Source organism: Pelmatolapia mariae, linkage group LG16_19, assembly GCF_036321145.2.
Source record: "Pelmatolapia mariae isolate MD_Pm_ZW linkage group LG16_19, Pm_UMD_F_2, whole genome shotgun sequence".
In the NCBI taxonomy this organism is placed as follows: Eukaryota; Metazoa; Chordata; class Actinopteri; order Cichliformes; family Cichlidae; genus Pelmatolapia; species Pelmatolapia mariae.
In genome coordinates, this window is record NC_086241.1 from 21243835 (window position 1) to 21261747 (window position 17913).

A 17913-nucleotide genomic window follows, 5' to 3' on the forward strand; every position below is an offset into this window, starting at 1 on the left:
TTCTGACAGAAAGGCTTCCTTCTGCCAGAGAGGGCTGTCATCCTGCGGAGGGAAAGATTGTTCACAAATGGAAAACATTCAAGACAGTTGCCAAACTTTCCGGGATTGGACGTCCCAACAAATTCACCTCAAGGTCAGATTGTGCAGTGCTCAGAGAAACTGCAATTAACTCAAGAGCTACATCTCTGACTCTGTTAGCATGCTAAATGTGAAAGTTCATGACAGTGCAATTAGAAACACACTCAACAAGTACTGCATGACTTGTCTGGATGGAAGCCTCTTTTCTCTTTAAAAAGAACACGACAGCACGGCTTAGGTTTGCCAAGTTGCACCTGAATAAAACAAAAAAGACTTCTGGAACAATGTCCTTAGGATACATGAGACCAGAGTGGAACTGTTTGGGTATATCACACAGCACTGCATTTAGAGAAAACCCAAACACAGCATATCAGCAGAAACACCTCATACCAGCTGTTAAGCATGGTTGTAGAGTGGTGATGAATAGTGCTGGTTGTGCAACCATAGGGGATTATTAAACTATTCTGATTCTGCTTTGTATTCCAGAAACACGTGTGAGAGCTAATTTTAATATCCAGCCATTAACTATCTGTAACTCTCTGTAATCCACCAACCAACTTTCATACCCTCTTCAAACCAGCCTTTTCCACAGTGGATATTTTAACAGCAGGGGGAAAAGCACCATATCTATGACACCAAGCTAATATATTTCTGCATTTTGATGAATACATCCTCTCCTTGAAGGATCAAAGATGCTCATTTCCATTATACGCAATCTATACTTCATAAGACTAAAAGTCTCACTTGGCCTTGAGGTCAGTGAATTGCAAACATAGCACAGGAGCCGCTGGTTCATCACGTACATCACCACCTCTGGTCAGGTGTACTTAAACGCGGGGCGCCTTTCTGCCAAAATAAACATCCAGTTTCATCAGCATGGTAACTATAGCTCCACTCAGCTGCAGTCAACGATACAGTGTCACTGGTGAGAATATGAGGGGCGTGTCTCCAAAATGGAAGACATCCTGGTTATAGCAGGAGCAGATAGAGTGGTGACATGTGTGACTCAGTCTCGATTAATAAATCAAGTTTGCCTCGGGATTAGGAGGAGTGGGGTATGAAAGACAAACCATTCCAATAATTTTGCACTTCTTCAGCAACATTAAACACTGCCTCCTCCCCCCTTAGACATGTAATGTTGTTTTTGAAAGTTATATAATGAACTTTATGCTGAATGATATCCAACTGGGAAATCTAATAATACCAAGTGTAGCAGTGTGAACACGCGCATCAGCTCTTTCCAATTAGCCGTGAGTCCGCAGCATTAAAACGGATTTAACTTTTAACGTGTATGTTTAAAAGTAAGCGCGTGCTTACAGTTATTCATCCAGCTGTCTTCTAATTAAATTAGTTTGTTGAGGTAGAAAAAAAAATTGTGTATGATGAATAAGACAGGGTGGTTGGGGGTGAGGGGTGGAGGAGTGGAGTGTGGGTGAAAAGGTCAGCAGATGGTTATTTATTTGTCACATCCTGACGCTATGGTGATGAAGGTTGGTATGTTAGGCATTCGCACATGATTACGGGGACACCGCCCGTGATCCATGTCACATACTTTATCTTTTTAGCACTCTTTCTTACAATATGCATTTGAATGGGACACACTGAGTCGTGATACTGCGACTTTGTATTGGTGGTGCAGAGTTTGGTGGATTAGAAGGGACAAAAAGCATTTTAGCTTTTGTGCTGTAGAAGGGGAACGATGCAGGGGGCCATCCTGATACTTTTGGTGCACTGTATCTGATCTGCTCCAGCATTTAGGGCACATTAAAGCTTTTGGCATATCAGTAATGGATATGCATTTCTTCCAAGGATGTTCTGCCCCCTTGTGACAGGAAATCCAATGCTTCAAGAGCCTCTCTATACATGTGCAGTGTTATTTTCACTCTCACTGCACACTTGAAATAAATACAAAACGTGTCGCTCGGGCCTGCTGAGATGAGTGTCAAAAGGCGTTTACAGGTAACTGCTTCGCTTTACATTGCAGGAATTAATAGGGACGTGTGGAGGTGCAGTGGAACGAGGTACGCATAAATGAATCAGCATCCGTGGATTTGGGCCAACTGAACTGTTAAAACAGATGGATATTGCACATAAGAGATTAGTGGGAACAGAAGGTTTTGGCTATGAAAACTGTGTTTTGAGTAGGATCCAAATCCAGTTATAAATTACAAATGTGTAGTAGTCAGAGACACAGGATGTAGTCTTAATGTGAGACTGTACTTTTACAGCATGCAAAATGGCGATACTATTTTATTTTTTCTTACATGACAGACAAACTGTCATAAAACTGACATGAAGTATATAGTTGAGAAGAAGTCAGCAGAGATATTGACTAAATTCTGGCTTTTTGCCACAGCTCTAATTTCTCATGACAAAATTAGATTTAAGACATTATTTGATTTCGAATGGTGCCTATAACAGCAAATCACCGTGGGATACTGAGCAAGGAAATACGGGACACTTTGGACACTTCAGTAGGGACTCCATTTTTAAATTAGATCAGCATCACTTTAAGATTCAGTGCAGCTTTCTTTTATTACCATCTTAGGACTGACTTGTTTTGATTGGATGTAAAAACCAACCTGTTATTATGCAACCAGTTACTCGTGCTCAAGGTTTACTCATGAAAATGTGGCCTTGTCAGCACTCATGAGGTCATACACTGTAGGTTAGGTGTGTCTGAGAAACAAAATAAAACATTGGGGGGGGTGCTGCCTTTAATCTGATTGCTCTTTGATTACTCAACCTTAGTACTGGTAAATATCAGACCTGCTCATTGAACCTCTGGCGTGTCAAGGTGTATGACTGGTTTTAACTATAACATGAGCTCAGTGCAACTTTTTTTCCGCCTCGTGTTATTTTTAACAGTTTCAAGTGTGTAGGATGATTAGTATATAGCATAGTAGTAAATAGCACACCATCTGAGTGATGAAAACAGTGAGAAGGAATACACAGATGAGAAAACAACCGCACAAAGTCTAAATTTAGTGTGTGAACAATGACGTTTACTTAAGTGTAATACGACGAATATTTTGGTATGATTAATCACATAGTTGACGGGCGAGGAGGGACTTTTTGATGAACTCATCAATACAAAGTTTTTGTTTATGAGTTTACTCAAGATAATTACTTGCAGGCTATTGAAAAAAAATCACTTTTCATGTAAAAAATAAATAAAATACATCAGATTTCCCAGTGTTGTCGCCAAGGGGCGACACAGTACCCCAAATTTTCTCCCTTTCTCTCGGCGTTGTCCTGTGCGAGTCCCGGTGTGGGTGACGTCACCAAGGGGACCGGCGATCAAGCTGAGCGCGCTCAACGAAATCAAACCGGAAGTTAAAGAAGGTGTCTTCAAAATAAAAGCATTAGGCATCTTAAACCAGCTCACACAGAGGAGCAAAATGTCATTGAAAATTGTATTCATTTTTGTCATTCAAAAATGAATAACAGCAGATTGAATATAAATTAAAATAGAAAACAAAATATTTTCAAATTCATAATCTTTATTTGCATGCTGCTTGCATTTCTTTTCACATTTAGCTGTTTCATGTTCAATTAATAAATAATTTGGGGGTTGACATGATATATTCATAAGTCGTCGTAAAAAGTCAAAGACAGATGGAAAGGTGAACATGCAAACAAGGAAGGTTTACAATAAAAAAAATAAATGGACAGGTTTTTATACAGTGCATTTCACAACATGTCTCATTCGCACACAAACAAGCGCTTTTTTCTCCATCTAATTGCATTTTATCTAGCATTCACACTCTGATGAACACATCAGGAGAAATTCAGGGTTCAGTATCTTATCCAAGAATACTCTGGCGCTACTCTACCTCCTAAGCCACAGCCACCTTGGGAGGGTAGTGAGACCTGCTGTTATGTTTGGTTTGGAGATGCTAAAATTTTCATTGTGACTCACCAGGTAAGTCAGTTTAGATGGACTTACCTGGTCCATCCAAATTGTTTGGATGGACCAGGCAAGTTTGGAAATAGAGTTAGAGACGCAATGCTGAGAGAGTTTGGACATGTGCAGAGGAGGGATAGGTGGTAGGTTGAACAAAGGCTATTGGATATGAAAAGAGGAAGATGACAGAGAAGATTCGTGGATGTAGTGAAGGTGGTTGTGTGACAGAGGAGGTTGTCAGTGATAGGGCGAGTTGGAGCCAGAGCATCTGATGTGGTGACCCCCTAAAAGGAGCAGCCGGATGAAGGAGAAGAACCAGAATCCTTCTGGAAACAAGTCTTTGTGAAGCCTCCAGGGCAGATATTCTGACGAATCATCTGAATCAACTTATTAAATAAAACTATTGGTTACTTGGAGATAAAAAAAAAAAAAAAAACATAAACCGAAACATAAGACATATGATTTAAAAACTTAAAAGAAAACTTTAAAAATCTAAAGACATTTAATAAAAGATTACATTTCTGTCACCATCTCCTCCGGACTTCAAATTCAGTCTCGTTTGACTGCAACGTCTCTACGCCCAGAGGAATTTTCTTTTGAAAGCAAAGAGCGGAAGTTGGCAGCCCCGTAGACTAAGCTTGAAACGAGTGATTGAGGTGGAGGCAGTCAGCCTGCGACGGAAAAAACAAGCGATAATAGGTCGGACACTTCATGCTCGGTTCTTGTTTTAAAAGAAAGAAAAAATAGAGAAACCCGTGGTTATGTGGATGTAGGGGGTTATTTTCGCGGCTTTCGCGCGGGCTCCCTAACTTACAATTTGATTGGCGGGTTCTTGTTCGGGGTTTGTTGTTGAGCGTGTCGCTGTTTGCCCATTCTCACTGGAGTGAACACTAAGGTAAGCCTTGTAACCGCAAATGAACTGTGTTAAGTTGGTGCAGTTGGACTGGTCGCTTTGGCCATTTCAGTGCTGCTTAAACGACCGTTTTCAGTTAAATTTGCCCGGGAAAAATGTCATTACAAGCTGAGATAAAAGTTAGGGTAAAGAAAAACGGCAGCTTGCTCGTGCCACTTTGTAGGTTTGACGCTGGGTCTTTGTCCACTCAGAGGTGGTTTCACTGGACGCTGTGTGCTACAGCCTCGGTTTTTCCTTGCGTTTGAGTGGTTGCTGTTAACGAGCCACACAAACAGTGATATTTTTCTTTTTTCATTTTTAGAGTCAGAACAAATGGTTTCCAATTTATCAACTTTACCATTTAGCAATTTTTGTGCGGGGCCACTTCTTAAAGGCCTGTAAGCGCAAGCTACTCAAGCAATCCTCAGGCAGGTCCTTTAGACTGTTTTCTCAGGCATCTGCTCTTGTTTGAGTAATTTCTCGCATTTATATCTCTGATTAATAAAACCCCCCACATAATTTCCTGTCATTCTTTTTACATTTACAATGCACTGCGTTTGTCAGCAGGCCTATTTAAAAACGCAGTGGCTTACACAATGAACCACATTTGCCAAAACACCATAGACTGGCGACTGGTGCCACATGCCGAGATTGTCAGTGTTGAATGTCTAGTGGCTTTTCATGGTAACTACACCGTGCGTCCTCCTCATCAATAGCAGCAGAGAATAGCATGCATTGTCTGTCTTGCTGTGGCAGTTATTGTCCATAAGTAAAGTCCCTTTTATTCTAGAAGACGGGGGGAAATTTGCACTTGCATGCAAATGCAAGGACTGAGGTTATAAGAAAGCACAGTTTCTCTTTTTTCTTTTTTTCAACATGCAGGTACACTTGCGTGGCACACCTATTCTGCCGACACACCCTCTGACAAGAGCACCATGTTAGCTCTGAGTCTAGGACAAGGTTCACTCAGAAATGAACAGGTATGCCGTGTAGGCATGTGCGATAATGGAGCGATAAAGTGTGAATTGCATAAACTTCCATTACATCACAAAGCAAAGAGAGAACGTGAGTTTCAGTGCTTTGCATTTCCAGCATATCAGAAACATGACTAAAACTAGAAAGACTGCTAATGATACCGAGAAGTGCAGTAACTGCATGTACTCACTGGAAATGTGAGCTTTTCGGGCTGACTTCACACTCAAGTAACATTTAGTATGAGTGTTGTAGATTATGTGGTGGTTCGGTTAAACCCTAAATTTGACCTGAAACTATTAGTTATGGGAATTATGGTGATCGGGTAATTTGGGTCTGATTCCACCTCACAGTGCATATTTGCTGCATTTCTTGATCCTCTATGATTGTAAGCTGAATATTGTTGTATTTTTGATTGGCAGGAAAAAAAAGCGGTATTAAAATAACTCACGCCATGCCTTTTTTTTTCTCCAATTTTACGACTTATAAACAGTTATAACTGAAAAAGTAATGTAGAAGTGAGTCAGATAATTGTTGCAAACCTGCTGTATCCTGTTGCATGCATGCTTTTAAATGAGGTTTCGATCTAAGGCATATTTTATGTTTTATAGGTACATTTTGAAGGAATCATTGATTACCAAGTGTGTGCACATGTTAAGCAATTCTGTCATTTTAATGTAAAGCTGATTAAGTCAATTTTGCAGATGCTGGTTTTTCCCTCTTTAAAGTCTTTGTAAACCAATTATTTGGGACTTTTTCTTCTTCTTTTTTGGCTGGTTGCTCCAATCACATCATTTAAAGCAGTCTTTCATTACCTCTCCTTTCAAGAATTTATAATTGACATGTTTCATTATAAGCTGGACTTGTAGAAGAGCCCTTTTCAAAATGACACACATTAAATTGCCTCCATGTGCTGCAGAGACTGAAACCAATGGTGCGTTCAGGCAGCCATCATCAATTAATAAAGTCAAAGATTTTAAGAGTCAATCTGTGGGAACTTCCCCTTTAATAGTCTGCCAAGTGTTAAATGCTGGAGATGAACTGAAGCAATTTTTTTTAACCAGTGTGTGATTCAGCATTTGGGTATTAAAACATGCATGCATGGTTTTTCCTACCATAATGTGCCTAAGTGAATGAAGCAGCCTGGACAACAGGTAATGATTAACCTCATATCCAATCTGATAGAAAGAACAAACACTGGTGTTAATATATAACTTTGTTTGTTTCCACCTTGCATGAGCTTTGTCACTTGAAGTTGATATGAAGGCAGCTCGTAGCAAGTGTTGAACAGAATATTCTGGATGTCAGATGAGGCAGTATTGTATAAACGTTTGGTGCCGATTTAGAGAAAATAATATAATATGAATATTTCTTAGTATATGTGATGTTGATATATACAAGCATGTAGATCGCCCTTGCATTTAGTGACAAATTGCTATTTTTCGTCTGCATGTCTTAACTTCCACTATCAAGCCTGGAACATGTGCACGTTTGTCATTTGAGCTGCATTTTTTTTCTTCTTACATACGAGATACTAATCCAAATCCTCTTTCTTCTGTGTATTTGATTGCACTTTTATGAGCTGTGACTAATTACTCTGCTCGTTTTTCTTGTATATGCCTAATGGGCCTTTTAAAAAAAAAAAAAAAAAATCCCTTGCATACTGCAGCGCTGTGCCCACACAGTATTTTGTTCCTCTGTTGTTTTGAGTGGAAGCCAGTGGAAAATGACTTTGTTCCGAGCAAGTGATGCTTTGCTTCTTTCTCATTTTGCTGATTTATGTGATTTGTACTTGAAGTGGTCTTTTTTTTTCTCTCTCTTTTTTTTAAGAGAAGAAGGCGCTGAGTCGATCATATGCGATCTTAAATTGTCTGTAATGTAGCAATGAATCATTTATAGTCTAATAACATAAGTGGTAGTTAAATGATTTAAGATTTCGAGTGCAGGCGAAATATATCTTTATTTTTATGCCTGCTGTGAGAAAAGGGTTCTAAAGCCTATTGCGTCATCCCCTTTTATTTTATGACCTATATTACATGGACTGTCTATTGGAGAGTGAGGGTAATTTTATTTACACTTTCTTCACATTGTCTAGAACGTTGTGAAGAAAGTGTAAGACGCAGGTTTCTGTGTAGACCTCCCAAACAAAATAATAGAAATTAGAGCAGGGCGATATGACCAAAAATATTTATCACGATATAAATTTGAAAATTTGCAATGACGATATAACTTTCCTTGCTGACAGTTTAACCAAAAGGCTTTTCCAGTGGAAATTGGCCGACATATCCTCAGCATAACCATGTATAATATCCACAAAACTTAAAAAGAGGTTATACACACACATAATACGGTAATATTATGTTGAAGCACAGTATGTATCACTCCGCGACAGATTTTCGAGCACTGTGTACCACATAAAATCGTTTCGAGGTCAGTAAACACAACCAGAATTCGTACATAAGGCACATGGAATTATAAGGGGTACTGTCGATTTTCAGAAAAATCAAAGGATTGATTTTAAGTGTGCAATATTTTCCAAAAAACACGGTAATAACGACGGCCCGCTAGCATGCGCTACCAAAAATAATGCTTTGTTGTGTATCTGACGGACGAAAGCTAAACCAGTTCCACACCACTGAAGTTGCAGCATTTTTACAAACCAATTCTGGTTCATCTGTTTCATTCAACGATCCGCTTTCGCCCTTCTCATTCTCCGTCGCCGCCATGCTTTTTCTGCCATGTGCGTATGAAAACAAAGGCACTGCGCATGCACGTTTTACCCATATTCTATCGCGATATTTCATTTTCTTATCGTTGCCCAACATTATACCGGTATTACCGTGAACTGTATGATATGGCCCAGCCCTAATAGAAATTTCTTTCCAGCAATATTTTCAGGAGCCTACAGCAGGGGGGGAAAGGATTTTTTTTCATGTGGAAAGCATAACATTTCGTGTCCCTCAGGGAAAAGGCTTACTAGGAGTGAAGAGGGAATTAATAAATGCTGTGAGAAGACACTGAGCAATGCTTCTGAAGAGAATCATGATGGAAGCAAGATGAAGGCCATCTCATTGTCATTGTAATCATCTGTAATCTGGGGAATAGTTATCCATTAAACTGACAGTACATGCAGTTATGACTTCTGTGACTCTGTGATGTAAGAGAAGAAAGTTGATTCATGCTGCTGTTTAAACTGGCTCAGGAAGGTTACCATGGTGCTGTGTGTGTGTGTGTGGTCTTGTTGGTGAAATATAATCTTTCTTCATTTAGGTTTTGTTTGTTTTTAAAGTTGGTGTTATTTCCTTCAAACCACGTCACTGCAGCCCATCAATGTTTTTGTTTCCTTCTCTTCTGTTTTTTTTTTTTTATGTTATTATCAACATGGCTCTGGGATGGAAGTGTCAGCCGGTCACTTTAGCGCAATGTGGTTTATTTGAACAAATATTGAAAAATGGAAAGTTAAGTTATGCACAAATATTGTTAGTGTATAAAGTGATCATCATAAGAATCATAAGAATTTCCCCTTCCTTATCCTTGTGTGCTACATCTGGTCCGAAGTGTTGCTTATTCTGTGCAATGATTTTTATTTTTTTTTTAACATGATTTTTCACAGTGTAGTGATTTGCACATTTGCCTAACAAGCAATGTTCCCTCTAAGCTGCGCACGTGCGCAATTGCGCACTGCTGGCACGGTCTCTGCGCACAGAAAATCTGTGTTGCGCACAAAAAAAAAATCTAACCTGAATTGAAATTAAAATTAAAACTTTAACAATTCTGTTTTGCAGTGTTAGTCAGTAAGTGACTGGCTGCTCCCGTATGGGATTAGAACGATGCCACCTTATCCCATAGCCCAGCCAATGATGCGATTCACATTCGTATATACGCAGCCAATCAACGTCGTTGACAGGCTATGACAGCGTCCTTATGTGCCGACACCGGTGTTTTAGCTGGCAAAGCGGCGTGGCTGATGTGGAGTGAAGCCACGTTAATGACAACGTGTACAACCATTGGAGATGTGAGCAGGACAGACGGAACAATTGAAAAAGGGAAAAGTGTGGACTTTATACCAGTTTTTAAATTGTGTTGATAGGCCACGTAAAACCAGAGTTATGATAAAAATATATACAATGTTTGGTTTTCTTCCTGAATACTGTCGTTGTTTATATTTACTGCGGGAAGAAACGGTAAAAACGGCGTTTCATAAGGAAAACCAACACAGGCGGAGAGTGCGCAAAAACAAAACCAACCCCCACCCTTTCTTATTGGTCGAAAAAAGTACCATGTCGACCAATCAAAAAATGATATGGCAATGTGGCATCTAGTTGTTAAGAAATGGGAGGAAGTTTTAGGAGTGACGGCGGTGTTCTGAGATGTGAGAGATTTGAGACGTTTAGCGCAAATCTTGTGTAGTTAGTGTGTAGTGTAGTCAGTAGTTTTGTTGTGTGTGTCAGAACAATGAGGCGACTACTGAATGTTACAGGTGTTACAGGAGTGATACATCTCCTGTTGTCAGGCCTGCAGGTATCAGGCTGTTGTTCTCCTTTATCTCATAGTGGACAGAAATTATTTTTTGGAGTGGCACAAATAATTTGTGTGGCATCAGATTTGATGCAGAACACCTGATTGTTCTGTAAATAGTTTGAAATGTTTATTTAAAAACGCCCTGGCTGCATTAAAAAAAATAGCTGCAAAAAACTTTGTTGTTTGCCAAACTGAGTTACTTTTTTGAAGAAGTAACTATATAATTAATTGCCCAACATTGGTCATTATATACTGTATTTGGCAGACAGAGAGTTACAGGACTCTCTCCCAGACCACAGACTCATAATACAAGTCAGAGCTTTATGAAAAAAAGAAAAAAAGTGTGTTTTCAAAATTGGAGTTCAAGTTATTTTTACTTCCAATAGTGTTAACATACTACACAGGTCATGAACAAGATTTTTTAAATTTTCATTTATAAGTGAGCTAAAGCAGTTAATTAAAAGTAGTCTAACATAAATGTAAATGCTGTAATTTGATTATTTTAATAAACCATGTAACTTGGATGGATTTGATGCTGGCGTGACCACAGTGCACACGTCTGATGTCGCTCACAGTGATCCAAGGGATCGCTCAGGGAGTTTGTGTGTTCGCTCAGACACATGAAAAATTAGAGGGAACATTGCTAACAAGCAAAAGATCCCTGGTTTGATGCCGGCAGGAGACACAAATCCCTTGGGGGTGTCATCGGGAAGGGCATCCGGCATAAAAATCTGCCAAATCAAATACACGGACAGATCCACGGAGGTGATCGTTTGTCACTAAGGCAGCAGCTGAAAAGTAGCTTTTCTTTTCAAGACCGACTTAATATTTATTCAGTATAACCTAAAATTAGTGACTGAGCCCATAAACTCTGTAGAAAAGCTTTTACAGAGGTCAGGGATGAAAAACTCTTTCCCATAGACTTTTATAGAACCATAAATCTCTTTGCAACTGGAGCTATCACCATCTGGTGTCTTCCAGATAGATGCAGATTGTTAGGGACTTCCGCATTGGCTTTATTTCACCAACATGGAAGCTTTGTCTGTTTTATACTGTTTATGGCTGTGGTAGGCTGGGCCTTGGAAGACCTACATGGTGACCATTATGCAAACAATATAGATCCTGCACTTGACGGTTAATGTTGCATGCAGTTGTGGGTGAACCATGTGAGAGATCCTAAGCAATTCAGAGATAAAGGCAGCTGTTAAAGTTCCTTTAACAGGTTCAACTTTATAAACTTTGACACAAAATACATCTACACCATGTAAAGTGTATATGTATCTTACTGATTAAAACTCTTCTTTAGTAATCTTAGCTGCACCTGGAAAAAAATGTGAGAGTTTCAACTTTGAGTTTTATAGCTAAACTGAATGTTAAAAATGTATTGGTCTATCGTGGTTATTATTTCTTCTCTTTGGAAGCCAAAATTTAGACATTCATTCCTCTCTTTCTGTTAATCTGATGGCATCTGAACGTGTCCGCTTCAATCCCATTGGCAATTTAAGACTCCAGTCACACAGGCCTTGACTTCAAAAAAGTATAACAGAATGAGTGATCGGCCGCTGTAAGTGTCTGTAACAGTATAACCTAGGCACGAGGCTTTATTCTAACAGATCTAGTAACATTTATATCTCATCATCAAGATAGAATGATTCTTTGTTAACAGGTAGGTGTGTACCTACTAAGGTTGGGCAATATGTAAAAAAATTTCCAACTGACAATAGTAAGTCCACTAACCGACGATAGGCAATATATTTGCGACGGTGACTTTTTGATGGGCGGAGCAATGTAATCATGCACAGACTGATTTGCGTGTTTAGAATTTATACGTTTTGTTTGGAGGGAATATTTGACCTTCTTGTTTGTTTGAGAATTAATATAGCTACTTTTTGGATTATTCGTTTATTTATTTGAGATGCGCCAAATACTTTAAGTCAGAGATTTTTCTTTTAAATGTCTGCTGGAAGAGATGATTTGATTTTTAACTTACGTTTTGGTTAATTTTTGGGGTTTTTTTGTGTGTACTGCCTTTCCTTCTTTCTTTTATGAGTTTGAGTAAATGAATCTCTGCATTTGGGCGCACTCTGAGGAGGGTGCATTTGTTCGCAGCTGGAAGAGGGTGCCGTTAAAATAGCGCTATTATTATTATTTTTTTCTGTTGACTGCTTCTCTTAGCCTCAACCAACATTATTAGCAAACTTACTCATGGGCACATATATAGATAGATAAATGAATAAATTGCTCTTGTAAAAACGATCGGTGAAAGGCTTGGCCTATCGTCGATAGTCGATATATTCGTCCAATCGCCCAAACTTAGTACCTACCTGTAAGAGAAGTGTCTGCTACATCTGAAGGTCTCAGCTCACTAAAAAGAAAAAAGCTCACTGTTTTCTCAAAATGCCATAAACTACAATAATACCTGGAGAGAAAAAAAACAAAAAAAAAAACCCCACAACAAAACAAAAAGCCCTTTGGAGTGACAAACAGACTAGTTCTTTCTGCACAGAGGATGGTGTCGGAACATCAGGTTTTTTCCACATTTCACCACCAGCCCAGGTCCATAAACATCACAGAGCACAAGAGAGTTTGCGTGTCTTAAATGCTAACACAGACCTCTCCAAAACCAACAAACACCTTTCATGTTATTTGTTCTGTTAAATTGTTAACTGAGTACATTTGGTGCATTGGGTCCTAGTCTATATAAATAAGACTTCAAGTCTTTACTGTAATGAAGATTGGTCAGATTAATGAGATTTACCAGTAAATAGTATTATCTGAAGTCTGTTTTTTGCTTTATGCTGTTTTTAGTTTTGCCCAGAGTTTATAACTACAACATCAGAGACTTTCATGCCTTTATTCCTGTAGCACCACATCTTTATTTATATTACTTTATGATAGGCTAACAAAGCCATGAGAAACATCACCTGTTGAAACATCAGCATCTAAACATTTAGTGTCTAGTGGACACCACACCCCAGGCTGTCGCTTTTGGCTTCTTCTTTTTTTTTTTTTTTCGTTGACTTTACTCAGTAGTTTAAAGTTTCATTTGTCTTTCCTGTATTCCTCTTTTGTTCCTTGAGTTTGTCTAGTCTCTCCTTCTTGTCCTTCATTTATATCATCACCTCCCAGCTCCATCCCCTTCCACCCGGTTCGAGTTCCTAATTCATGCCCAACAACTGATCTAACAGTCTGTTGGCTTCAGTGTCCTTGTGTCACCACTGGGCATCAGGCCTAATCCTGCTCTGTGATGAAAGGGAGGTGGCAGGGGTGAGTGCTGGAGGGAGGGGAGGCTGTGAAAGTGTAAAGCTGGTTAGAGTACGATTGCACAGTTTCTCAGTCTTGCATTCTCTTATCCATAGAGTCAAAACTACACACTTTTTAATCTGCAGTTTGAGGTTAAGACCTGAGATGCGAGTTTGAGTGCAAGTTAGGGACATTATATTGTATTTTAAAAACAGAAGAGAAGACGGCATATTTCTGCAGACAGCTATCGAGTTTGAGGCAATACGTTGGTAGGTTTTCTTACTGAAATGATGGATATAGATGGAGATTTGAGGATTGGGAGATGTAAAGCTTCTGAGGTCTTCAGGGAGATTACCCATGCAGACTATGATTTCAGCTTCGCTTCACTCTGTGGAGAAACATGATCTTAAATTTATAAACCTTCCGGTGAACTGCTCATTAAACAGTAATCAAGAGTCCACTGCTGTCCAACATGTTCCTTAAGCAGGTATGGGGTTCAGATTGCATAGCAGAAAATTGCTACTTGGGCTGTGGAGAGAGAACCTGAGCGAGGGTGAAACCCAACACTTTACTGTAAGAGTTTAAAACTTTGGACAAAAGTTTGACATCTCAGCTTACTTTGGGTGCAAATAATGACATAAATAAAAAGTCACATTTTATGTTTTGTATCAATATTTGTGCATCTCTAAAATTTCATTAGATTGATCAAAAGTGAAAATAACTATAAGTACACCAAAAAAATTAGTGATCAAATACTGATGCGCCCTTTACCCCTCATGTCTCAGATTAGAAAGAACTTAAAAGACTAATTAAAGGCCACAGCATCATCTTATTCAGACCATTTGCATGACTTCGACATCTAAAAGTCGTGAAATGAAGAGAAATTTATATGGCTCATGGAAAAACTTGAACTTTTTGTGAGTTTATTCCATCCTGTTGTTTTTCTGCGGAGGCTTCGACAGGCCCTTCATGCTCTAATTGATTTAATTAAGTGAACGTTTTCCCCTTTGGCTGTACTGATGCAGAAACAGGCGGCGTGCAGACAGAGCATGAGGGCTTTGCTTATCTGTATTTCACAGAAAAATCCAAGTTCCCCTCCGAGCATCGCAGCCCACGTTACTCCCATCCCTCTGCGGTTCAGCCTCATTAACAAGCTCTCACCATTCCTATGGACGCTGTGAAAGGCACTCGCACTCTAGTAAACATTATGATTCATATTTGTGATTAGTTTTTCTGAATGGATGAGTTATTCCGCATAGGGCGCACATTCTGCAATGGAGAGACATCGGCTATGTTTTTATGAGGTAATCTTGGCACTTGGGATTTGGTAATTTTTTTTAATGTTAAATATAAAATTAAACAAGCTAAATAATATTTTTAAAAAGATAACAATAGCCCTATGAAACATTTGGGACGATGTTTACTTTTCTTTATTACTGATTTTACCCTCTTGTTTACTCAAAATTACTCAAGCATTGATAACTCTGATGTTGGCCTGAGGAACATGCACTACATGTACTACCTCAAATGCCAAATGATGTTTTTCCAGCTGTTCTTTATTCCTGCCAGTAATGAACTTCAGCCGGGACTAACATATAGGCTCTTCACTCGATCTGCCCTAGCTCTAACCTCAGTGTGAATGCATCTTGACCTGCCATTCAGATTGGCCACTGCAGCTGCTGCGTTCTTTGATTGCTAAATTACACGCCTCTCACTGTTACAGGTTGGAATGACGTGTCCAGTAATTTCGCTAATTGGCTGTACTCATCAAAACCTAGTAAGATTAATTTGAAAAATGGGAGTAATCTGATTTGGAAAAAAAATACTTATGACCTTCAATGTTTTGGCAATTTAGGAAAAAAAAATGTTCTTTCAAGCCAGTGAAGACTTGGGAAGTCACTGGTTTATGGCTTAAACCAAGTTTAAGAAGTAATTCTCTCATTAAACCATAGAGTTAATTCTAACAGACCGAACATTGATATGCATTGTTAGTAATGTTAATCTTGGAGTTGCTGGTAGTCAGATTTTGTTATTTTTGCTGATACATATACGAGCTGCTTTCCCCTGTTTCCAGTCGGCTGCAGGCTGTAGCCTTATATTCAGCTAAAAACAACACTGTGTTTTCAGTTGTAGGCTGAAAATGAAATGAAAATATTTCCTCTTACAAATGGGATGATTTGAATTGGATAATAGGAAATTGTTTTTATTTTTTATTCTGACTGAAAATTGACCCAACATTCCCAAAAGATCCACTGCCCTACCAGTGCAAACAATCTAGCTGTTTGCTTTGCCTTAGTTTTGTGAGTCAGTTAAGCTTTCATTCATCTTTCAGAGTTTATCAGCTGAATATTTCTGATTATAAGGGGCACACACTACCTCTGAGTGCAAATGTAGATAACTGTGTCAGTTTAGTTTGTCTACTACAATGACATGTTATAGGGTTAGATTAATTTGCATGTATTTAAAAACAACAACAACAACAAAAAAACACTGATTTTACTTTGCAAGGTTGCATCAACCTCCTCATACCACAGAGGGACTGCTTTACACACATACTCACATCCATACTCAGGTATATGAGTATGGATGATGGAACCAGCTATCATTGCATCTCTCCAGTTTAGTTCTTAATGCATTAAAAAGCCCTTGCCTTATCCACATCTGTGTGTGTGTGTTTTTTTTTGTTTTGTTTTTTTTTTGTTCTGAAGAGCCTAGTTCACATTATTTTTTCTTATTAAACTCCAAATGTTTATGATATTGTGATTCCGAAGTAAAATCACATGTAGTTCTCTACAGCAAAATATAATTACAAATTTTATTTGGTATCATTTACCAATAACATACACAGGAAGCAGTGGTCTGTCATGTGTGTGGGTGTACCAGCCTTGTATGGTGAGACCGTGTGTCTCCCTGAACCCCCAAAAATGTTATATTGCAAAGTTTTTCTCTCTCTCTTTTGTAAATTTGTGATATTGTGAGATCTTCTGAGTTTGTATAACTTTGTAATTTTGAATAGTCAATATTTTTCTCAGAAATGTCTGACTCCTATATTTTCTAAGGGTTTTTGCTCTGCCATTCAAAAATGCAGTCAAACCTAACATGCGGCCCTTAAGTCCTTGCAATACAGATACACAAGTTCAGCATCTTCAGCTCTGAACTGTGTAATGGAGGACAAACTGTGGAAGTTCAGGGACTTGAGCTGAGACTGTTCTGTGTTCTGGACTGCAGTTTTTCCAGTTTACATGTCTTTAAGATAAGCATACATGCAAACCTAGATCAGCAAAACCAGCCTATTTCACAATTTATTAGATTTAAAATTATGCACTTGTAGCCATCTGTGCACCAAGGACATGCACTGTAGCTTGCCCCACTGCCCAGCTGCTTATCTTAAAGGGTTTTATTGAATTCTCATCAGTATGACTTTGAGAGGAAGTTTGTCGATAGCTCGTGACTTTAGTCTGAAGAGAATCGGGTATGTGATTCTAAGTAATTTCCCACAAGATGATTCAGAAATCCTCGAGATTAAGGGAAATCCCCACACTACAGAAAAGAAAAAGAAAGTAAGAACAGACAGTGTGCATTTGCTGGGGCATGCATTATGGGAGGGATTATATGGATGGAATTCAACTCTTGTGAAAACGTGCCACCCGCTCCACAGCTTATACAATACAGGAGCTAAACATCGTTGTCACAGTTACATGGTGAAGAAAACAATACATAACACAGAACATCTATATGCAGCTGCAGGTTTTAGCTACAAGTCGGTTAATGTTATATAGCCCAAACTGGCAGCCTTTAGTTCCATTAGCATTAGAGATGTTATCATTAAATGTTAGACACCAACGTTAGCCTTGCCTGAAAACCTCAATTATTACAAACTGCTGAGCAGTGTTTTGTAGCCTGATGTGCCTCTGAACATGGGCTGCACCATTAATCGAATAAATTGATTAATCAACGCCATTAGTCAAATGACCCGGTTTTATCTTGATTTGTATGAAATATTTAATAGGCGGATCGTGCTGCTGCTACTGAATATTTATGATCTATGCAGTAATTGGATTACAACTGTTGTCTAGTGGCCTACTAACTTCATTTGACTTGTATTTTCCCAGGCTTGTATCACAGTTCCGTGTGATGTAAGAGCTGCAGAGACAGCCTCTCTGAACTTCAGTCAAAAGCAGTCACAGCTACCGTCTGTGTGACAGTTTGGCTCACCAAGACATAACTTGGAGCCTATGAAATCTGTTCAAGGACAGACTAATGCTTTGGAATAACTCAAGTTGGATATTTTTGCTTTTAA

The 17913-nt window shown here is 38.9% G+C and overlaps 1 protein-coding gene across 1 annotated transcript in view; it reads left to right on the top strand.

Annotated features, from left to right (window-relative positions):
- Positions 1-4637: 4637 nt before the first annotated feature.
- nck2a (NCK adaptor protein 2a) overlaps positions 4638-17913 on the top strand; it is a 41467-nt gene continuing 28191 nt past the window's right edge. Inside the window, exon 1 of the mRNA XM_063499666.1 lies at positions 4638-4880. The gene's annotated coding sequence lies outside the window, so the exon portion shown is untranslated. The remainder of the gene's footprint in view (positions 4881-17913) is intronic.